General features: G+C 46.6%; 1 long non-coding RNA gene across 2 annotated transcripts in view; it reads left to right on the plus strand.

The window, feature by feature from the left end:
- LOC139437003 (uncharacterized) overlaps window positions 1–24,743 on the plus strand; it is a 60,533-nt gene that overhangs the window by 19,881 nt on the left and 15,909 nt on the right. The window contains exon 1 of one of the 2 annotated variants that reach the window (XR_011646580.1): window positions 7,620–7,695. The exons of the other annotated variant lie outside the window; for it this stretch is intronic. This is a non-coding gene — a long non-coding RNA (uncharacterized lncRNA). Of the gene's footprint in view, window positions 1–7,619; window positions 7,696–24,743 lie in introns of those variants that run through there. 2 annotated transcript variants of the gene reach the window in all.

Here is a 24,743-nt window from a genome sequence, read left to right on the forward strand (position 1 = left end):
ATATATTAAAAATGAATTACATTTTAGAAATTATGAAAGTGCTCTAATAATGATTAAGTGATGAATGCACTACTATGTGACTATACCAAATACCGACTGTATACTTTGAAAAAAGAAATTACATTTTATATGTTACAGGCCCAACAATAAATTATATACATGTCCTAAAATTGCTCTTCAGAGAACAAAGGAGAAAATGTACATTTATATTAGGTTTTATAAGTACCTTCACTGTTGCTCTGGTTTTTTTCCCATGTGTGTGGATTTAAGTGACCATGAGGTAACTTTCAGCCTGATGAACTTCCTTATTTCTTGTAATGTGGGTCTGATAGCAACAAGTTCTCTGATTTTTTTTTCAGAGAATGTTTATTTTGCCTTCCTTTTTGGGAAAAAAAAAAAGCTTTGCTAGATATATGGGATCCTTGGTTGACAGATTTTGTCCGTGAGTACTTATTATTCCACTGCCTCTGGCCTTCATTTTTTTCAGTATAGTAGTCGGCTGTTCTTACTGCCCTTGTAACAAGTCCTTTTTCTCTTGCTGTTTCCAAGATTTTCTCCTTTGTCTTAGTTTGCCCCTGGGCTGCTGATGGAAAGTACCAGAAATGGGTTGACTTTTATAATGGGATATTTATTTGGGTAAAAGCTTACGTTCTGAGGTTCTGAAATGTCCAAATCAAGGCACCGTCTGAGAGACGTTTTTACCAAAGTCGGTTACTGTTGATCTGGCGTGTTGCCATGTGGAAGAGCAAGGTGGCTGCCTTCCCCTCCAGCATCTTCTGTCTCCCAGAGCTCAGCTGTGGGCAGCCAGGCCCAGGGCTTGTCCCTTTCCCAGCCTCCCTCTCAGTCCCTCTGCCTTTCCTGCAGCTGTAGACAAACCTGAAGTCCTCTCTCTCATGCGGCCAGGTCAGAATGGCAGAACTCCCTTTTCCTGTGTGTGCGTCTCCATTCCTATCAGCTCCAGTAAAAGGGCCTCACACCCACAGGCATGAATCTGCAAACTGTCACAGTCTTTCAGAACTTTTACTGCCATGTTTGTGGGTCTCTTTGCATTTATCCTATTTGGAGCTCATTGAGCTTCTGAGTATATAGGTTAATGGGTTTTAAAATTATTAAATTTGGGTGTTTGTAGGTATTATTTTTCCAAGTATTTTTTTCTACTTTTCTCTCCCTTAGTGTCCCAGGTAATAGTTATTTTTCATCATTCTTCCTTTGTTCTTTCGATTGCATAGTCCCTCCTGATCTATCTTAAAGTTTGCTAATTCTTTCTTCTACCACTTCCAGTCAACCTTGACCCCTGTAGCAATGAGGCTATAGTTTTTTTGCCATTTCAGCCATTGTACTTTTCAATCCTAGAATATCTTTTGTACAACTTCTCTCTCTTGATTTTCTATATTTGAGAAACATTCTCATACATTCCTTTACTTTTAAAATCATGGTTTCCTTCGTTTAGTTCTTTGAACATTTTTGTGGCTACTTAGACACCTTTTTCAGTTAAATTCAACCTCTGGTCCCACATGCAGAAAGTTTCTGTTGTATGGGTCATATTATATTTCCATCTCGTATTTTTCTGGAAATTGATACTATAAGTAACAACTCTGGATACTGTTCCCACCATTCTGAGGCTTGTTATAATTCTTTGCATATTTGCCATTGACTGCTTGTCTGGATCATTTCAGTGAAGTCTGTACCCATCCCAAAAGTGTTCAGCTTCTAGTGTTGTGTTGTCTGTCACCCTGGGGTGATGTGGGTTTTGGAGGGCTCTCTTGTCTTTCCCTGACCAAACCCAGATGCTAAATTCCACTAATTGCCAGCCCTGTTCTTTTCAAAACACCCTTATAGTTTAACTTTACCAAGCTCAGTGGCAAATGAATTGAGATCTTTAGGAAGAGAGTCCCATCCCAGGCAAAGTCTCTGTGCCAGAGCCCTTGGAACTGGTAGTGGGGACAAGATGTTTCTGAGTCTCACTCCCACTCTAAGAGCTCATCATTCCGTCAGTGCGCCAGCAGGAGGCTGAATCCTCTCAGCTTGATTCTCGTGGCATGGTGTCACGGCCTCGTGACCTGGGACGAGGGTGACTGGAGCTCCAGCACTGTCAGTGACCAAGGCAGAATCTCCAGTCCCTGCGTGAAACTAGGTGGGAGAAAGGAGCCTGCACCTCTTCACCGGAGGCCCTCTCTCACCAAGACCACCCCACTCCCCTTGGCCCAAATTCCTACAAGTGGGACTACTGGGCCATAAACCAAAGGTATCAAATGCAGGTATTTGTCCTTACGCTGGCTGATAATAGTTTGAGTGTTTGGGCTTGTCTTTAAGCCATGGCCCAACATTCAAGTGCTATGAAGGCCGATCACAGCTGTTCCCCAAATTACTGGGTTTTTTACCTTTGGAAATGCCTAAAACCATTCCTCCATTTTCTCCTGCCCGATATCATTCATCTAGCACCTCAGCAGACTTCACGAGACCTCACCTTAGGGCACTGAGGTTTTACTCGATGGCCACCCTGGAGGGCCGACATGGCAGACTCACCACAGGGCCTGATAATTACGGCCAAATTGACCCTAGCTGAGGTTGCCTCTAGTTTACAGCATCCACTCAAATTCTACTCAGATCATACTTGAATTGGCATCCAAGTTTGGGTTGTTAGTTGCCTGCAAAAGACCTTAGGTTGTCTAAAAGATTACTTACTGCCTCAGTCACAGTGGCACTCTGGTGTGCCTCCGATAAACAAGAGGGATGGTTATACTGCACAAGCATTGCCCAAGAGGGCTGAGCTCTTGTTCACGGTGCCCCAGATAACCCCAGAGACCTGGAAATCTAGTTCCTGGGCACAGAGATGCACGTCGGTCCTCCAGATTGCTCGCTATTGCACAGAACCACACCCATCACGATGCAGAAGCTGTCCCCTGAGACCAGGATGGTAACCGTAAGCTTCCCTGGGTTACTGCTGCTGAGGTGGCACTTCCCCTATAAGCGCCGCGCTCCTCTAACGAGCTTGCCCCGGCTTCTTCCAGGACGACCCTCCCAATTGCTAGCTTCCTGAATTAGCTGTGTGCCTTACGCAGGATGCCTTGATGTTGTGTGGTCTTTGTAAAACTGCAAGGTAAGCAATCCAGCACACTGCTAAGCTCACTCTCTTTAGGCCCATTTGGGGCCAAAAACATTGCCTCTTCAAGATGAACCTGTATCTTCCCCTAAAAGCCACCCTCAGTAAGCTGTCCCGCTTTCCAGGTCCCATGGGTGTGCCAGTACTCTGTGCCCTCCTCAAAATTGTAGCTGGCTACTTTTGGCCTCTTATTTAACCTTCCATACATCCCAGAGAGATGGCGCCCCAATTAAATACTACTCCCCTCATCATGCCTGTGGGAATACCTCTCCTCTAACTCCCCCTGTACTTCCAATGCCAATCAGGCCAGGGTGTACACAAGATCTTAAATCCTCAGCTTCCCACCAGCTCCTCACAGGCATGTACACCGAACCAGCTACTGCCCAAATATTAGGAGGATCTCGTCGCCCTGCCGTTCTGGTCCTGCAAGGACTGACCCATCAGTACATGCATACCCTCTCCTGGAGTCCTTTCAATGTGGGAACTAGTGCCTTGTCAAAATTACCAGCCACCCGCGTCTATTTCCCTACATTCCTCTCCAAAGGTTGACTCAACCGCCCCCATCGTGGAGCTGCCGATATCACGTCTTGGCCATTATATGGAAAGGACATATTTCACCTTCGTGTTCTGTCCCATCAAACAGAGTGTGGCCTTTTAAGCCTGTGGACAAACTAAGCCACCACTGGTTAGGGTCCAACGTCCTTTTCCAACTCACCAACCACAGTATAGGCGTTTACTGTGAACAAGACAAAACCAGCATTCAGTCCTCTACGTGCTTCCACCCCTTCTCTCCTACCCCTCGGCATTCTGTTTCAGTGGTCTTCGGTCTTCTCAAGAACTTTTAGCCCCTACTCGAGACAGCACTTCCCGAAGCCGTTCAGACATCCCTGTCCTCAGTGTCCTCCGTAACTTACATTTTAACCCTGCCATCTTTCAGGCCTTCCCTGGGAAGGGCTTTATGCAAGAGGAACAGCAGCATTTTCTCAGAAAAAGATTATGTTTTGCGTTTCATCTTAAGCAGACACACGTTCAGAAATTGGTGAGGCTGAAACTTTGAATTTTCCAAATGGGTTTACACGGCCTCTCATCTCTTTTATCCTGATCACTTATCCAGCAGGCAGCCTAGAAGAGACGACTCTTTCTGGGAAGAGCTGTATTTAACAGCCAGACTACCTTACTAGAGGTGTGTGTACCAGGAAGCAGCAGGAGAGAAGTAGTTCAGTCCACACACGTCAACAACAGTGAGCCATCCCCGACAGCCAGCCTGAGGGCAGCAGGTGGAGTGGCCACCGCCCCCGTGAAAAACCTTTCCTTAACTCACAGCTTTCGGCTGCAACCAGTTTCTCCAACAGAAATAACAGAAATACAGAACGTGCCAGCAGCTCAAGTCCAGTCAACACAGATCAAAGCTCTCACCCCTGGGCATTTGTATGTGAGTGAGATGGGTCAGCCAGCACCCGTGTTTCATAGTTTAGGAATCTGCAGCCATTCTAGAGCCAAAGTCAGAGCCGACAGCGTCAGGGTTTGGTCCTGAGCCAGATCCAGGCAAGAGGAACTGAATTCAGAATTCCCAACCTGCCAGCAGCTCTTCTGCCAGCATCTGTGGAGATGCTGCAAGGCTGAAAGGGGTCTCTGAGTTCAAGTAGCGAAGCAAGACTTTTGCCTTAAAAAAAAAGAAAGAAAACAAAAAGTCATTCTAGACTCCAAACCGACCCACTCCAAGATAAATCAGCCTCTGAGGGGCAGACATCTGATTTCTGTAAAGACTGGTTGCAACTCAAAACTGCTGCTTCACACCCCAGAAGTGGAACTTCATCTTTCCGTGTTGTCCTCCTGTTCTCTGAGGTGCAAATTACGGTACAAGCCCTCAGTGATGGAGGCCTGCTTTATTTGGAACGTTTAAAGTGTTTAATCCATCTACAGCTGGTTGTGACCCAACAAGCCTTGTATGCAGCTTCCTTGATCGACACTTAGTAGTTCATGCATTCTTACCAGATGCCCAGATGCAAGTGCCATGAAATACAAAGCGATTGTTTTTAAATTTACTTGTTTTCCTTCCTCTCGGCAAGTTCAGCCTTTCTAGGAAGGTGCTGATGCTCTGGCTTGGGGCGAGCCCAGGGCGAGTCTGGAGTGGGGCTGCAGGAACAACAGCTCGGCTGCAGGACGGGAGTTTCCTGACCCTCTTTTGTACCCTCTGATTCATCAAAAATCTCGCTCCAGCCCTGGGAACTGCTTGACTTTTTGCGTCCCCGACTCGGAGGCAAGAGCCACACAAACTTTCAGCGTCCGTGGCCGACCCCGAGTTCACCCTGGGCAAGCTGAGGCCCTTCTCGGGCGATGGAGGAGAGGACCCAGCGCACGATTTCCCCTCACCGGGGGCAGTGGGTCCTGCAGGCCAACGTCCTGAGGTTGGAGTGGCCGTTTTCACACTCCACAGGTACCTGTCACCTCTCACAGCAGGCGGTAGCTCGTGTGCCATTTCCTCTTAGGGGTGACTCCACGGCCACCTGGGCTCCAGCAGGTTGTCGTTTCCCACCCCGTCTTCCTTCCTTTCCTGAAACAGCGCTTTTGCCACATTTCATTGAGCTGGGACTGTGCTAACCAGTCCAACTTGTAACGCCAACTGCTGGAGGTCGCTGCGACCACTGCGGGTTCAGTGGTTCCCTAGAGCTCAGGGGCCTCAGCCGTCTTTCAGCAAAGCTTCACTATGGTGGAAAGGTAATCGGCAGACTCAGCAGAGGGGAGGCACGAGGCACAGGCTTCCGAGGGTTCTCTCCAAGTGCAGTCCCACACGAGGCGCTTAACTCCCCAGCAGACTCGGCGACAAATCTGTGAGATGTCGCCAGCTGGGACGCTCACTGGAGACTCCGCGCCCAGGGCCATCTGTTCCGGGGTCTGCTCTAGGGAACCTCTGCCTGCCAAAGTTCAGGCTCCGGGAAGCTCTCCAAAAGCACGCTGTGCGCTCAAGCCGGTGAGGCAAACTGAGCCCCTCTAAGCAGTGCTGGAACGCTGGGGATCCCGGATGCCAGCCAAGGGCCCACCCTGGACGCACACCGTTCACAGGACAGCAGGGGCCTGTGAGGGGAAGTGTTTCTGCCCACGTTTTACCCTGCGAGCTCTCCTCAGTTGCTCCGTGGGTAATTCCTCCCTTACCTCCACAGCTCTTCTCCGCGTTCCTACTGGAGTCATAGTGGACCTGCGTGGACAGCGCCCTGCTCGTCGGCAGAGGCTGCGGATGGAGAGCTGCGCTGACGCCGTGACCTTCCTGCAGCAGGAGGGCGGCTCCGGTTTTCTGCAGCACAGACTCTCCATCCGTCTGGAGCACAGCAAAACCTCAACGCCAGATGTAGCCTACTGCCATCAAAGGCTGTCAAAAAGGCTTTAAAATCACCCCCACCAGGCTCCAAAGAAAGGGGGAGCCACTGATCTGTGAGGCCCATGTCCAAGCTCATGCCTGCAGGCCACAAGCCCTAAAGCCTTTAAAATCCAAGACCCAGCTGAAGCCCGTCAGTACATTTCTCTGGGAATGATGACTGCTAGACTTCAGGAATGCACAGCTGCGTCTGTCCCGCTCTCCAGCACACTGAAACACCTGAGCAGCTCCAGGAACATTTATATTTAAGGTGTACCAGATGGTGGAAGGATAAATGAAAAGATTCCTTCCTCATTCACCACAGCTGCCGCCCTCCACAGAGAAGTAGAAACACTGGCTGCCGTCCCCATTACCACTGTGTGTCAGTTTACGTCCTGCAAACCTTACGTCTCTATAATCCAAAACTTGGCCACCGTGGGAGGTCCCAGATTCAGTTCCCTGAGCCTCCAAGAAGACAAGCAAGACAGCGAACTGGGACAGCGAGGAAACAATGAGAGACGCAACAAGCAGGGAGAAGAAGTGGCTCGAGCAGCTGGGCGCCTCCCTCCTACATGGAAGGTATCAGATCCAGTTCCTGGTGCCTTCTAAAGAGGATGATGGTGCTTCAGGGGCAATCACCGGACATTGTAAATCCTCCCAGGGCCCACTAGATGGAATGGGGGAGAGTGTGGGCCATGATGTGGACCAATGACCGTGAGGTGCCAGATACCCAGAGATGTACTTACCAAATGCAATGGATGTGTCATGATGATGGGAGTGAGTGTTGCTGGGGGGGGGAGGGGTGCGGTGGGGGTGGTGGGGTCGAATGGGACCTCATATTTTTTAATGTAATATTTTTACAAAATCAATAAAATCAAAAAAAAAAAAAGGATGAGCAGACAGAGCAGTACGCATAAGAACAAGGGGAGTGAGAGAATTTTTTTTTTTTAAGGAAAGAATGCAGGGACTCGTTATTTTCATACTTCTAATATCCAGGGGTTTAGAAGGCCTTGTTAGTTTTAGTCGTAATAGTGAACAACTTTAGATGAAGTGCTTGATCTATGAGGGATATAAACAATTAGTATCGTATATGGTCATGTAAGTGTGTGAGACACACTTAATATGATTCCTTGTTCTGTCCTTGCCCCTTGCTAGGTCTGTGATCACAGACAATTTACTGAAATGTAAAGACATCAGTTGATAAAAGGAGATGATGAAAGCTTTTACCTTACAAAGTTTGGTAAGTAACCACATTTATATATTTTAATGAAGTTGCTTTCCAGAAACCACATAAACCTCTACTGACACGTGCTACGAAACATTTCAGTGTCTAGATAATGAATGAGAAAGACGCAACTCGCTGCGGGTGCAAGGCTTCTCCTGTTGAGCAGAAACAATGTCACACAGTTTTGCCAAACAGGTATTTGGTGACCGTGATGGTTCAAGACAAGGAAAAACGGGGCACTCTGTAATCACCTCTCTAGAAGACTGTTAAGAGGAACAATGTCCAAACCACAAAAAGATCCAAACAGTCCTCTCTTCCCACTAATGAGACTGACTGCTGTTGTCACTCCACCCCACTCTTTCTTCCTTCTAGAGAAGAACTATTAAGATGGTCTACTGTAAGTATCCGATCCAGAGCAATAACTCATCCATTTTCCTGTATATATCAGCATGCATGACTTTCATGGAGTGAAGTTGTGACTTGGTGGAGTTTAGTTAAATGGCATTGAAATAAATATTTTCGAGATTTTTACTGTTATAAATGAATACTTTTAATGCAAAAGTTGTAAACATATAGAAGTAAAAAGTCAGCGTTACCTGAATGTAGATCCACCTGTGTTTCACTTTGCCAAAGGGCTCCCAACGCAAAGTCCCAGGAATGGGTTGGCTTCTATGAAGGGGATTTACTTGAGGTAAGAGCTGACAATTCTGAGGCTATGAAATACCCAAGTGAAAGCTCCATCAGGGATGCTTTCTCACCACAGTCGGCTGCTGCCTTTCCTCGTGGTATTCCCATGTGCTGAAGCGAGAGGCGGCTCATCTCTGCTGAGGTCTCCGCATCTGCAGCTGTGGGCACATCTGGCGTCAGGCTTGTCTCTTCCGGCCTCCTCCCTTGGACATTAGCTGTGTGCAAAACTGGAGTCTTTTCTCACACGGCAGAATCAAACACGGCAGCTCCCTTTTCTCGGCATTCTGTCGCTGCCTCCTTTACATCAGACCCAGCAAGGGGGCCATCTTAGCAGACACGTGCCTCACTGACTTCGTCCAGTCAGAAGCCCTGAGGTGCTCCTACCAAATCCAGGTCCCTTCACCTGAATTTAATGCAGTCAAAGGGAACTGCACCCAGAGGAACAGCTCGTTCAAAACGTAATCTTGGGGGACTTCGGGGAAGATGACCGACTAGAAAGACGCGGGACTCTCCTCCAGAGAATAGCCAGAGGGCAGGCTGGAACAGCCTAGGAAAAGATCTAGGGTCTAGGACACCAGGCAAAGGCTGAACACCGCCCAGAGGAGAGAGGGACCAAGAAGGGAAATCGCGAGCACAGAGCTGTGAGTTGAAACCAGCGGCTGCTGCGGCTGGCACCATCCCACGCTACAGACACTTAGAGCTCTCGGGCCTCTGGGCCTGGGACCACCAAGGGCTCCAGGGACCCAACACCGCAGGAAAGGGGAGGGAGGGACAAGCCCACGGCTGACCCTGCTTCTGACCCACAGGTTTGCTCTGCTGTATCCCAGGAGCCCTTCAGGCTGGGTGGGGTACGCCATTGTTTCCCCTGGAAGCTGCGAGGGGCTAAAGATATACGAGCCTCCCAATTTCCTCCTCTTCTAACAGGGACTCGGGAGTGGAAATATTTCCAACCTGGGACAAGGGAGGGGGCTGCCAGAGAAGGCGGGAGAACTGTCTCAGAGAAAATTTGAATGACAAGGCTTCTACCTCCAGGCAGGATCCTCTATCACATGGATCCCATCTGTGTTGCAGCAAATACACGCCTCCCCGGCATTGAACCGAGGCTGCCAAAGAGCGCCACCTGCTGCCAGACCAAGGAAGCACACGCGAGAAACTTACAAATAAGTAGGAGAGGCTTTCTCTGGCCTCTACAGCCTCAACTCCACAACCAGTTACTGGGTCCAGTGCCCAGCTCTGAGCAACCAGCAGGACAATCCTAGCAATCCAGGTCGAGCCAAGAATCGAAGCGCAGTGGTAACACACTGCTTCTGCCACCAAATCCCTACGAGAGAAAGAAACTGGGCATGTGAGTAAACTGCATCAGATGCCTAGGCATCAGCAAAAACATGAAGAGCCATAATAAGGAAAGAAAAGACACGGTCCAAGAAAAGGAATATATCAAAGCCCAGAAGAGATGCAGAATTTGAGAGAACAAATTCCAAAACTTTCCAAAATCAAATTAATGAGTTGAAAACAATATGGCTAAAGAGATAACTGACATTAAGAAGACATTGGGGGAAGTGGATGGGGCTGAACTGATAGAGCGTCCGCCTACCATATGGGAGGTCCAGGGTGCAAACCCAGGGTCTTCTGGCCCTTGTGGTGAGCTGGCCCATGCACAGTGCTGATAGGCACAAGGAGTGCCGTGCCACACAGGGGTGTCCCCCACGTAGGGGAGACCCATGCGCAAGAAGTGCGCCCCACAGGGAGAGTTGCCATGCGTGATAAAAGTGCAGCCTGCCCAGGAGTGGCACCGCACACATGTAGAATGATGCATCAAAGGGAGACACAGATTCCCAATGCTGCTGACAAAAATGCAGATAGACACAGAAGAACACACAGCGAATGGACAGAGCAGACAACAGGGGATGGGGGAAGGGGAGATAATGAAAAATCTTAAAAAAAAAAAAAAAAGACAGTGGTTGAGCACAAAGAAGAATTTGAAATCCTGAACAGAAAAGTAACAGAGCTCATGGAAATGCAAGACACAATAGGTGAGATGAAAAGCACATTTGAGGAATACAAGAAGAGACTCAAAAGAAAGAATAAGTGGTACTGAAGACAGAACAGGAAAAATTGGAGAGAGAAAAGAACGGAAAAAATTGAGCAGGGGCTCAGAGAGTTCAATGAGAACACAAAACAGGACATCATATATGGGAGTTCCAGAAGGAGAAGAGAAGGAAAATGGGAAGAAAGAGTATGGGAGGAAATAATAGCTGAAAATTTGCCAGCCCTCACAAAAAAAATGAACTTACATGTCCCAGAAGCACACCATACCCCAATCAGAGTAAACTGAACTGACATTTGACATTCTGAGTAGAGTAGGTCTAAGATAAAGAGAAAATTCTCACAGCAGCAAGGGAGAAGCAAACCATAACATACAAGGGGCATCTAGTAAGACTTAATGCAGGGAAACAGACTTGGCCCAGTGGTTAGGCCGTCCGTCTACCACATGGGAGGTCCGCGGTTCAAAGCCCGGGTCTCTTTGACCCGTGTGGAGCTGGTCCATGTGCAGTGCTGATGCGCGCAAGGAGTACCGTGCCACGCAGGGGTGTCCCGAGCGTAGGGGAGCCCCACGCGCAAGAAGTGCACCCCGTAAGGAGAGCCGCCCAGCGCGAAAGAAAGTGCAGCCTGCCCAGGAATGGTGCCACCCACACGGAGAGTTGACACAACAAGATGACGCAACAAAAAGAGGCACAGATTCCCGTGCCGCTGACAACAACAGAAGTGGACAAAGAAACAAGACAGGAAACGGACTTTGGCCCAGTGGTTAGGGCGTCCGTCTACCATATGGGAGGTCCGTGGTTCAAACCCCGGGCCTCCTCGACCCGTGTGGAGCTGGCCATGCGCAGTGCTGATGCGCACAAGGAGTGCTGTGCCACGCAAGGGTGTCCCCCGCGTGGGGGGTCCCCCACGAGCAAGGAGTGAGCCCGTGAGGAAAGCCGCCCAGCGTGAAAAGAAAGTGCAGCCTGCCCAGGAATGGCACCGCCCACACTTCCTGTGCCGCTGACGACAACAGAAGCGGACAAAGAAACAAAAGCAGACAAAGAAACAAGACGCAACAAATAGACACCAAGAACAGACAACCAGGGGAGGGGGGGAAATTAAATAAATAAATAAATCTTTAAAAAAAAAAAAGAAACAAGACACAACAAATAGAGAGAACAGACAACTGGGGTGGGAGGAGGAAGGAGAGAGAAATAAATCTTAAAAAAAAAAAAGGCTTAGTGCAGATTTCAGAAACCATGGAGGCCACAAGACAGTGGTATGATACAATTAGGATATGTTACAATTAGGATACTGAGAGAGAACAACTGCCAGCTGCGCATTCTTTATCCAGCAAAACTGTCCTTCAAATATGAAAGAGAGTGTGAAATATTCACAAGCAAAGACAGTTTGCAAAAAAGAATCCATCTTTGCAGAAAATATTAAAGGAAGCTCTAGAACCTGAAAGAAAAAAACAGGAGAGACAGGCTTGGAAATGCAAATCATTAGGGAAATGCAAATCAAAACTACAATGAGATATCATTTCATACCTATCAGAATGGCCACTATTAAAAAGACAGAGCAATACAAGTGTTGGAGAGGATGTGGACAGATAAGAACACTTATTCCTGTTGGTGGGAATGTAGAATGGTACATCCACTGTGGAGGACTTTGCATTTCCTAAAGAAGTTGAACATAGACTTGCCATGTGACCCTGTAATACCACTACTGGGTCTATACCCAGAAGAACTGAGAGCAGTGACACAAACAGACATCTGCACACCGATGTTCATAGCGGCATTATTCACGATTGCCAAAAGTTGGAAACAACCCAGACGTCCATCAACAGATGAGTGGATAAGTGGAATATTATGCAGTTGTAAGAAGAAATGAAGTGAGGCACATGACAACATGGATGAACCTGGAGAACATTATGTTGAGTGACGCAAGCCAGACACAAAAACTATGATTTTGTTACTATGAACCAAATATATTGTGTAGCTTACTATATGATTCACACACAAAAAAAATTTATAGGTATCCAGTACATTTAAATGGGATGTGTTTTTATTCTATGTTTTCTTTTTAGTTATTGTTCATATTTTCAATTATTAAATGTACAAAAGAAAGTTACCTGCTTTTTGGGATTCACAAAATTGAAACTCACAATTTGTATATATCTGGTACTCTTGGCTCAGAACAAATACTGTCTAAAATGAACAAAATAAAAAAGCTGACTTGATAATCCACAATTGCAACTGGGTATTTTCGTATATCCTCATAGGGAAAGAAAAGTAAAGAGAATATTTGTAATATACAACTTACTTTAAAATACAATTCATAGAATAGTTCTAGGAAACATCTGAAGAAAATTTCATTTGGCAAAAGAAATGTACATTCATTTTAGTCAAAGATATAACTGAGCAAAAATAGTGAGGGAACGCACTCAGCCTCTGAACAACACATCCCCATCATGTGCCTGATATACGAGGATGGGGTTTTGTGCAGTCATTCAACAATGCGCTAAAGGCAAAAAAGCCCCATGTATTCTTTTTTGGCAGGGGGAGGGGGACGGGTCTGCACCTATAGCTTTTACTATAACTATAGAATCAAGAACATGCAAATCTAACAAATTAGACTTTATGCAAATACATTCTAGAAAAGAAGGCAGTCATAGCATCAGAAAATATCACCAAGACGGTGTGAATCAGTGTCCTGGTGGACATGTAGGCTTGCAGGAAGATCCAGACTAGGAATGTCTGACCATGAACTATATCCATGGTAGGGGAGCTTGTGGAGATGTCTGGAAGAAGCATACACTTCTGAGAAAATGGAAGTCGAGCAACTAGTATTTGCTTTTCAGATACTCTTGATTATGGGACCAGGAATCAATACATGCTGGAAGCCAGTGTCCACAAAGCCCATATGCATCTGTCTCTTTGTATGGTGGCTCCAAAAACGGAGTAGTCGCTTTTTCATTTCTGCATTCCAAAGCCCATGCAAGTTCCCAGCTCACAAAGTATAACATGAAACAAGGAAGGGCATTTGGGAAATACAGTCACCAGTCTTACCCACATTGACGTGACACAGGCCAACACAACCACCTTTGGATTTCTTCACCATATCGTAAATGTATTCTTAATCCGAAGCTAGTGCCTGATTCCCACCCAGAAGGAAGGATAAAGAATGAAAATAACTCACATTAGATTACTCTTTGAAGGACTTTGCCTACTTAAAAAATTCTGGGGGAGTCAGTGTACCTCAAGTGGTCAAGCTTCCCAAGTCTGATGTCCCAGGATTGACCTCTGGTACCTCCTAAAAACAAACAAGAAAAACAATTCCTATTGGAGACTGGATATAGCTCAGTGGTTGAACACCTGTTTCCCATGTACAAGGTCCTGGGTTCAAGTCCCAGTACCTCCTTAAAAGAGAAAACTGCTATTTATTGGCAAGAACAGTGGAATATGATTTGGGGCCAAAAGAAGGGGGGAGGAGGGGAAGGATCTTTAAGAAGGTGGACTATACATAATGGGTAAGTGACATCAAGCATCTGCCACATAGGACAGTAAGAAAACTGCAAAATTACCAGTTTCATTGTTCTAGTGATCCCTTAAAGAGAAAACTTTTAACTATATAAAAACTTACTGTCTTATTAAATGTACATTTCAAATCACCTGTGATCCAAAAGACATCAAAATGGACAGAATTTTTTTCACTAACTGAAACAAAAGGAAAAAACAGCACCTACTGCTATAGTGGAAAGGGTAGTTCCAGAATTCCCACTTAAGTGTTTATTTGCAGAGGAAAGGACTGGGTATGTATTACCTAAGGGCCCACCCTAACGATGAGACCAAAGAGCACACCAGTTCCTGGTGTGAATGTTTCAGAACCTCATATATGAGTCAGCATTGAGGATTTCCCGCATTGCTCACATTCCTCGCTAGTGTGTGTGTCGTGTGTGTTCCCATGGTTGCACAGGGACGGACTGACCACTGAAGGGTTCTGCATAGTGCTGTGTCTGTAGGGTTTCTATCCAGTGTGTTCTCCCGTGGTTTCGACAGGACGAGCGCCCCGTGAAGGCTCCCACACTGCTTACGCTCACTGGGTTTCTCCCCAGCGTGCTTCCTTACGGGTTCTAGTAAGGATGAGCACCAACTGAAGGCTTTCCCGCATCGCTTACATTCATAGGTTTTCTCTCCAGTGTGAGTTCTCACATGACCTTGAAAGGCTGTGGGAGAACTGAAAGCTTTCCACATTCTTCACATTTATATACTTTCTCTCCAGTGTGTATCCTCACTGTTCTTGAAAGGCCGTGGGCCAACTGAAGGCTTTTCCACATGGCTGACATTCATAGGGTTTTTCTCTAACACGAGTCTTCATGTCTTTGAAAGGTGCAGGAATAACTGAACGTTTTCCCACATTGTTTACACTGATAGCTTTAAAGGCTTTCCCTCATTGCCTGCATTCACAGGTTTTCTCTGCATTGTGATTCCTTATATGCTGAATGAGGGAATAGGAACAAGGGAAGGTTTTCCCATGTAATTTATATTCACAGGATTTCTTTCCACTGAGTTCTCTGTGTGTTTTTAGTACGGTGGACTGCAGCCATGCTCCCGTTTCTGACGTAGATGTGGTTTCTGCCCAGTAGGAGATCTGATGTGCCTCTTAAGGGATGTATAATGCATGACGACTTTACTGCTCTCAGTGCATTCATACGGTTTTAGTATAGTAGTTTTCGTAAACAGCTTAAGAGTTGGAATCTGGCTGAAGGTTTTTCTATATTGATTAACTTCATAACTTTACAGAGTCTCTCCACCATGTGATTTCTATTGAAGTTAAACACATTATTAGTGATCTGGTATGTAAAGTATTAGAATTAACTTTTTTTTAAGATTTATTTATTTCTCTCTCCCACCCCAGTTGTCTGTTCTCTGTGTCTATTTGCTGCATGTTCTTTGTCCACTTCTGTTGTTGTCAGCGGCTCGGTAATCTGTGTTTCTTTTGTTGCGTCATCTTATTGTGTCAGCCCTCTGTGTGTGTGGTGCCATTCCTGGGCAGGCTGCACTTTCTTTCGAGCTGGGCGGCTCTCCTTATGGGCGCACTCCTTGCGTGTGGGGCTCCCCTATGCGGGGACACCCCTGCATGGCACGACACTCCTTGCACGCATCAGCATTGCACATGGGCCAGCTTCACATCATCAAGGAGGCCCAGCGTTTGAAATACGGACCTCCCATGTGGTAGACAGACACCTAACCACTGGGCCAAGTCTGCTTCCCTAGAATTGTTTTTAATTACATTTCAGTGAAAGTTTTCTGTCTGAATTGTTTGAAAGTGGAGTAAAGTGAGTAAGCTGAGGGCTGACTCATATGCGTTAAAGCATCATTTCGTATATATGGGGTTTCCTTGTAATTGATTTCTAACTGAGCTATGTTCCCAACAGTCAGCATGTAAGTCACATTTTTTAAAAGCTTTTTTAAAATTTTGTTAGAATTATGAATAAAGAAACCTGAAGTTAGACTTATGTTTCTGTTTAAATTTCATGACATACTGAGGTTCTATCCTGGGATACTGCTTTCTCTTGTGCGTGCAGCTCACCTCCTAGGTATTTCCTGGTCTCTGGGCTGATCTTCAATGATACGGCCTTCCCAATTTTTTCCTAAATGGTAGGCCCGAGAATCATTTCTTGTAGACTTTGCCATTTTCTGTTCCTTGGATATTTGTCCCCCATACGTATCCTGCTGAGAAACTGACCCGTTGGCTTTAAATTGACTCTTATCATCTGAAACAAAACCAAGTGAACAAATATTATAAGTAAAACGGCACCTGTGAACAAATAAAAGATGTCGACGAGTTAGTTGTTTAGATTTCATTGGTAACAAGCACAAGTGGTCAAAATAGTAAGTAATTTAATAAACACAGTAAAATGTCCTCAAGATCAAAGAAGAGAAACTTCTCTGTGCTCTGAAATGAGTCCTGATGGCTATAGTAATGACACAATTAGCAACATCAAGTCTCTTTACCAAAAGAGAGGGGAAAATGTAGCTCAATACACAGATTTTCATTGTTACAGAGAAATTATTAGATTCTAGGTCCATGACAGCTGTGACTGTATCTTGTCTTTTTACCAATGTATTATTACCTTTCCACATTCCAAATCTTGAATCAAGGCTGACAGGCAAGAAACACTCATTCTCTAAATTATTAAGTGAAGGCATTATGTCATCCATACCGACTGAACCAGCATCCTGGAAATTTCCAGCATCACATCTCTGTAGAGGCTCCTCTGGGCAGCATCCAGCAGAGCCCACTCCTCCAGGGTGAAGTCCACAGCCACGTCCTCCAAGACCACTGAGTCCTGAAACACCCAAGATGTGCGCAGGATGAGTGAGAACAACAGCCCTGGGGCACCGCACTCAGCCACAGAAGTCAAGACAAGTTCAGTCATCCGACATCTGCCCTACAGCTTGGTCAGGAGACCTCTGACTCTCCTCTGTCATGCTTACCTCCTCGTAGATTTAACAGCACCAGTAACATCTCTTCATTTCCCCTCTGACAGCCTCATGTCTTAGATCTTTCAGCAGAGTCCAGAAAGAAATGCTCTACAAATGCAATAAATATTTCCACTTGAAGATGTATAGTGAAGAATTAACTTAGCAGGCCTGGGTTGTCCAGCTCTGCACATTCCAAGTCTTCAGGACTGGCCCCGACCTGCTCCTACGAGGTAACCTCTAAGCCCTGGGAACAATCTGTTTAAGAGTGTCTTTGTGTACCTTGGGCCTTGGGTCTATTCTGGCAATGTAATTTACAGCAGATGCATGTTTTTGTTTGGCTGGGGCCCAGGGCCATGCACCATGAGTTTGATCTCTGAAGGGATTGGACACTGAGTAGGTAAGGTCTGTCCCATGGGGGCCCCGGGCCTATGTGCCTAAACCCCAACAGAAAGCTTGCTCGACTGGGCTTCCCTGGGTGGCAGTGCGTCATACGTGTCGTCAGACATGGCTCTGGGTGGCTCAGTGTGACCCACTGGGAGAGGCGAGCGGACGCTGACACCTGCTTTCTCCTGGACTCTACCTATGAAGCTTTTATCTTTAGTCGCTTTAATATATATATTTATTAATTTCAATGTAATAAAGCATAATTGAATAGTAAGAGCATTTCTGATTTCTGCAAGTCCTTTCAGTGAAACATCCAACCTGAGGATGATCTTGGGGTATGTGGTAAAACCTAGATAAGGTTTTAATGAATAAAAATACATTCAGGTACTGATAGCTCTTTCTTTACTTCCCTTAACCAAAAGTCAAAGGTCACGAGGCCTTTGGAGGGAAGCGGACGTGGCTCAACTGATAGAGCGTCCATCTGCCACGTGGAGGTCCAGGGTGCGGTCCCCAGGGCCTCCTGGCCTGTGGTGAGCTGGCTCACGCGCAGCGCTGCTGCACACAAGGAGTGCCGCCCACGCAGGGGCGCCCCACGCGTGAGGAGCGCCCCACGCGTGAGGAGCGCACCCTGGAAGGAGAGCCGCCCCGCGTGAAAAAAGCGCAGGCGCCCAGGAGTGGCGCTGCTCACGTGGATAACTGACGCAGGAAGATGACACAACAGAAAAGAGACACAGTTTCCCAGTGCTGCTGGCTAATGCAAGCAGATGCAGAAAAACACACAACAAGTGGACACAGGGAGCAGACAACAGTGGCGAAGGGGAGAAAAACAAATAAAATAAATCTTTAAAAAAAAAAGAGGCCTTTGGAAACCCCGCTGGGAACGAGAGCCAGCTGCCTCGCTGTGCTGAGTAGCCAAGCTGACAGGCAATGGGCTGGTGAAGACATTCTCCTGGGGGAGTCCTACCTTTAGCTTCTTGGTGTGAGCACCCCTGATTCAGTTTCTCCTCTCCCGCCCATTTCATGGCGACAGGAAGCGACTCAGGTGAGCGCGCAGCCGCGGGAGCAGACCTGAGACCACGGAGCTGCCACGATCCCTGCGTGCTGGAGCCTCAGTGCCGCTCCCAGCAGGCTGGCGTGTGCACACACGCGCACGACACGCTGCCAGCAGCCCTTTCAGCCGGAAACGGTACTCTAGGCCTTGGGGAAGGGGCCGAGTCTCACTCTGCAAATGAATTCACTGCAGCCTAAAACAGGAAAACTGCCCATGATCTAAAACTGCCCAGGGAGTGCTGCAGTGCTTTCCTACCAGAGAACGTGCAGTCCTCTTCCTCGGATCGGGAGGACGTGGCTCTCCACAGGGCGCTCTACCGCCTTCCCTCTGGAATGCCCGCATTCCCACGCCTCCTGGTGGACACGAAGCTGAGAGCCCACACCCTGGCCACAGACACTCCTGAGCTGCCTGCTTCCCCTAAACACTGGTCTCTGGAAAACCACTGTCACCCCACTGATTTCCACGCGTAGGGAACGGAGGAAGACGGCTGTTCTGAGATCCCGAGGCCAGGATTCATGGGTCAGCAGAGCAGCAGCGGAACAGGAGCGCCCTCCTGGTGGTGCGGGTGTGAGCTGAGGTGAGAGGTCAGCCTTAGTGACTCGGGCACAGCGTGTGCACAGCGCTGTCTGTGACAAAGCTCCTTAGCCTGAATCCATCCACTACACTGCTGCAATACTCTGACATACTCGTTTTTAAAAGGAGCACTCACTGTGTGAGAGACTGCAAATAACTCTACACATCCATTCACACATCTCTTCCAGCTCTTCAAAGGAGACAGTACTACACCCAGGTCACAGAGGGAGCATACCAACAGAGTTATCACCGCAGTCCAGGTGGACTCCTAAGCACTTCGCTTCTGCACTCCTGTCGCACAGACCTTACAGTTCTGTTGTTAGGAGGATGGTGTTTCCCCAGATGCTGAGAAGACTGGCTGGATTCTCCCTGGGCATGAAGGGAGCAGACACAGAAAACAAGCTCTTCCATGCAGATGTCCCTGTGCCTTGATCTGGAGAAGGCCTGTGTCTTGAACAAGACAGGCTCCTGCATTTAGTGCCATTTGTTTAGGGTATAATTACATAGGGCTTAGTCAATACAGAAACAAGAGCTACAGTGCTAAACAAAACAGAAAAATTCTGAACAAGGATTTTAATTTTTGGAGGAAAAAAATAAAGATAATTGCCATGGGAAAACAGCACATTTAAGGGATGAGGCAGGTTAGACACTCTGTATGCATGTGCATATATACACACACAGGCACACATATACTGTACACGTATATTTACATAGGGTCACATTTTTAAATTCATGGTAGTTATGTCTATAAAGTCCCACAAACACTGAATTGGCAAATACTAAGACAACGCTGTATGCACTCAGCTGGGGATTTTTCACCACTCTGTAGAAGTATGTCTGCAAATGATTGCAAAAGCATTGCGAAGATTTTTAGCAAGTAGGTTAATTTGCTAATACAGTATCCATGAACAATGAGAATCAATTGTATTACTTGTGGGTATATACTGTTTTTGTTTATTCTGCTCTGCAGCCATTCATATATGTATGTCTGTGTGTATACATATATTTAAACACAAACATGAATATAATTGCAGGGCAGAGTAAAGGAAAAAGTAAAATAATTATTTGAAATAATACTTTGAGATAAGTAATAAACTGGTTATGTATACATATACACACATGATTATAACTATATACGTATGCATAACTATATAAACAACTACACTGCTGTATAACTGTGTTATGTGCATTTATGTAAACATATAAAATTCATGAGTCAAAGGGAACCAATGAGCCTCACATGCAGCCTAGGGCTGCAAACTCACCTAATCTCACAAAAGAAAATGTCGGCATCAGTGAGTAGAGCGGCCAATCAGAATATCCTTTCCAGAAATCCTTACACCAAAACACTTTTTAATAGTAAAATTTCAGAATAGTTTTCTCTTAGGAACAAGACAAGGCTTTATAAGAGACCCATAGTAATCGAAGAAAGTGTGGCATTGGTGTGGAGAAAGTGGCCATGGTGGCTGCTGGGTGTGGGGAATGGGAGGAAGAGATGAGATGGGGAGGCATTTTCGGGACTTGGAGTTGTCCTGGGTGGTGCTGCAGGGACAGTTACCGGACATTGTATGTCCTCCCATGGCCCACTGGGTGGACTGTGGGAGAGTGTGGGCTATGGTGTGGACCACTGACCATGAGGTGCAGCGGTGCTCAGAGATGTATTCACCAAGTGCAATGAATGTCTCATGATGATGGAGGAGGCAGTTATGGGGAGAGGAGTAGGGTGAGGGAGGTGGGGGATATATGGGGACCTCATATTTTTTTAATGTAATTTAAAAAATAAAGACAAAATGAAAAATAAAATTAAAAAAAAAAAATAAGAGACCCAGTTTAGGAAAGCAGATGTGGCTCAAGCAATTGGGCACCCACCTACCCTACAGAGGTCCCAGGTTCAGGTCCTGTTGCCTCCTAAAGACAATGATCAAGACAGCTGACACAAGATGATGCAAGGAGATGATGCAATGAGGAAATGAGGGATACAAGCAGGGAGCAGAGGTGGCTCAAGTGATTGGGTGCCTCCCTCCCACATGGTATGTCCCAGGTTCAGTTCCCAGTGCCTCCTAAAAAACAGAAAAGATGGAACAGACACAGAACACACAATGAAACGATACAGAGAGCAGACGGTGCAAAGCAATGGGAGATAGAAATAAATAAAAAGTAAATCTTTAAAATAAAGAAGAGACCCAATTTAAATGAATTGTGACAGATGCAGTTTAGCATAAAGAAAGAAATGAAGAGAAAAGGAAAAATTTGGTTCCAGGTGGGGACATCAGCCAGCGTTTCAGTCCTAAGCAGGGGTGGGCCTTTCGAGCCGCAAGCAGGGGCCTGTGTGAGTGTAGAGTGGGGGGCGTTAAGCAGTGTAGTTGAGGGGAGCTAGCCAGCCACTGTAAGGATTGCCTCGACTGCCTGACTGGAGAACCCCGTCAGGCTCTCCATGAGGCAGGAGTGCTCTAATCATGTAGCTCTAAACATCCCTCATTTGTACCAAAAATAGACTAAAGGGAGCAGACGGAGAAGCCAGGAGTTGTCCAAGGAGGTAACAGCTCTCACCAGGTGAGAAGCCAGGAGTTGTCCAAGGAGGTAACAGCTCTCACCAGGTGAGAAGCCAGGAGTTGTCCAAGGAGGTAACAGCTCTCACCAAGTGAGAAGCCAGGAGTTGTACGAGGAGGTAACAGCTCTCACCAAGTGAGAAGCCAGGAGTTGTATGAGGAGGTAACAGCTCTCACCAGGTGAGAAGCCAGGAGTTGTATGAGGAGGTAACAGCTCTCACCAGGTGAGAAGCCAGGAGTTGTCCGAGGAGGTAACAGCTCTCACCAGGTGAGAAGCCAGGAGTTGTCCGAGGAGGTAACAGCTCTCACCAGGTGAGAAGCCAGGAGTTGTCCGAGGAGGTAACAGCTCTCACCAGGTGAGAAGCCAGGAGTTGTACGAGGAGGTAACAGCTCTCACCAGGTGAGAAGCCAGGAGTTGTACGAGGAGGTAACAGCTCTCACCAGGTGAGAAGCCAGGAGTTGTCCGAGGAGGTAACACCTCTCACCAGGTGAGAAGCCAGGAGTTGTCCGAGGAGGTAACACCTCTCACCAGGTGAGAAGTCAGGAGTTGTCCGAGGAGGTAACAGCTCTCACCAGGTGAGAAGGTGGTCTTGGCGCCACCCTGGACTTCATGGGACTTGCATGCAGGGCTCACCTCCTGGGATACCTGGAAGTGAGATCTATGAATTTCCAAAGCATTCAAGTTGGGGCAAGGCAGGAAATGAGTCTAGAATGACGGCACATTCTTCCCACAGTAATGACCGCCATGATGGAATCCCACCAACTGGGATGTGGAAGGTCATGGTCAAGTAGGCTCTTGGGGACGATGACTTCACCTGGGGTCATACTGAGATGGAGATGCCTTGGGTGTAAGAGCAAAAAATTCCCCACACCCACTTAAGCACTAGCAGTAGAACTAATAACAGTAGTGGTATATTACTAAAAGTGAATACAGAAGAACACAACATATGGAAAATTTAAGTATACTTAGAGATACAAACACATGGAATAAAACTATGAGGAAGAGAGTAAATTACCTTCATCTAAATCAAGATATTGGTTAAAACTGGGGAGCAAGGGGATTTGGTAGTGGGAATCATTTCCAAAGAAGTTATTTGGTGTGAAAGCATATTCAATATTTAGGGCTGGGTTTCACCTCACATGTTTATTTTTATACACAAGTGTGTATTTCCATCAACTATACAAAGTCTTGCGTTTTTCTAAATGTGTATTTCATAACACAAAACCTATTAATATAACTTAATTGTAGTCATCTGAAGAGCTGAGGAAAGCCCCTTTGTAATTCTCAACAGCAATACAAAATCAACACTTAGCGTATGGAAGGAGACGGTCGGGAACAGTCTGACAAAGGACAAACGAAAAAGAACATGCAGTGAAGAACACAACAATCAACTTCCGGCATGAGCTTTGCAGAACTGCTTCTCTGGGGAAAAACCACCACTTAAAGTCTCTAGAAATGGTCTAAGGGCCTAGAGCAAATGAAGAAACATCTATTCAAGAAAACTATGACATTTCGGCAAGACAAGAGAAAGTCAGTGACGTTTGAACAAGGCCTGCACTCGCCCTCTCCCCTTCCATATCCCGTACTCCGTACTCCTGCAGCCAACAGCTCGCAGCCCTCTTCCCCGCACTCCAGCAGTGGCATTCTGCCCAGGAGAAGCAGCGCATCAGGCTTTCTCCCCCTGCCCCGTTCCCTGTTGCTGAGGTCAGGATCTCGATTAGGGCAGGCTTGGGAAGGCGTGAGACAGCAGCTCGCTTCTTGGACCCAGCCCCCTCCTAAGGGACTGGAGGATCTAACGTGGGCAGGTACCCCTGAAAATACTGGGGCTCCAACTGCCCTTGGCCTGGAAGTGAGCAAGTGGTGGTTCCACACTAGCAGAAGCAAGCTGATAAGATGCCAGGTTACTTGTCCCACGTCCATCAAGTGCCCAGCTCCACAAGTGGGTGCCACAGAACTATGCCATTATCCCCACTTCCACCTCCAGAGCCCCGGCTCAGGGCTTCTGCCTGGATGAAGAGTTGGCCATAAAACATAGAGCTTCCCATCTCGTGCAAAAGAATTTGACCTCACTTGCCGCAGAACATGGACTATTTTTTTTTAAAGATTTATTTATTTATTCCCCCCCACACCCCCCGTCCCCATTTGTCTGTTCTCTGTGTCTATTTGCTGTGTCTTCTTTGTCCACTTCTGTTGTCAGCAGCACGGTAATCTGTGTCTCTTTTTGTTGCGTCATCTTGCTGTGTCAGCTCTCCGTGTGGGCGGCGCCATTCCTGGGCAGGCTGCACTTTCCTTTCACGCTGGGCGGCTCTCCTTACGGGGCGCACTCCTTGCGCGTGGGGCTCCCCTACGCAGGGGACACCCCTGCGTGGCAGGGCACTCCTTGCGTGCATCAGCACTGCACATGGGCCAGCTCCACACGGGTCAAGGAGTCCCGGGGTTTGAACCGTGGACCTCCCATGTGGTAAGCGGACGCCCGAACCACTAGGCCAAGTCCACCGCCCATGACTATTAATTAAAATCCAATTTTAGGTTTAACTTAAGGTTCAGTTCCTTGGATTATTTTTTTTTTAATTTTATTCTGTTACCATATATACAAGCTAACATTGCCCATTTTAATCACATGTACATATATATCTTTCAGTGCTCTTAATTACGTTCACAATGTTATGCTACCGTCACCACCATCTATTACCAAAACATTCCCATCACTCTAAAGAGGAACCCTGTGTATTTCAGGCCTTAACTTCCCATTCCCTGTGCCCACCCCCTCTTGTGATAACCTATACTCTGGATACTGACTCTATGAGTTTGCTTATGCTAATTGTTTCAAATCAGTAAGATCATACATGTGCTGTTTGTGTCTGGCTTATTTCACTCAACATATCTTCATGGTTCATCCATGTTGTTACAAGTATCAGTATTTCATTCCTTTTTGAGGCTGAATAATGTTCCGCTGTATGTATATGCCACATTTTATTTGTCCATTCATTGACTGATAGAAACTTGGGTTGTTTCTATCTTTTGGCAATTGTGAATAATGCTGTAAACATCAGTGCAAATATCTGTTAGAGTCTCTGCTTTCAGTTCTCTGGGGTACATACCTAACAGTGGGATTCTCGGGTCACATGGTCGTTCCTTCTGAGAAACCACCTGTGTAGCATCTTAAAAACAAAATCACATAAGCATCTCAGTACAGGCAGGAAAGTAAGACAAAATCCAACCCCATTTCAAGATACAAACACCCAACAAACTAGCAATAAAAAGGAATTTCCTTAACCTGATAAGAAGTATCTATGAAACGT

The sequence above is a fragment of the Dasypus novemcinctus genome, chromosome 19 (genome assembly GCF_030445035.2).
Source record: "Dasypus novemcinctus isolate mDasNov1 chromosome 19, mDasNov1.1.hap2, whole genome shotgun sequence".
In the NCBI taxonomy this organism is placed as follows: Eukaryota; Metazoa; Chordata; class Mammalia; order Cingulata; family Dasypodidae; genus Dasypus; species Dasypus novemcinctus.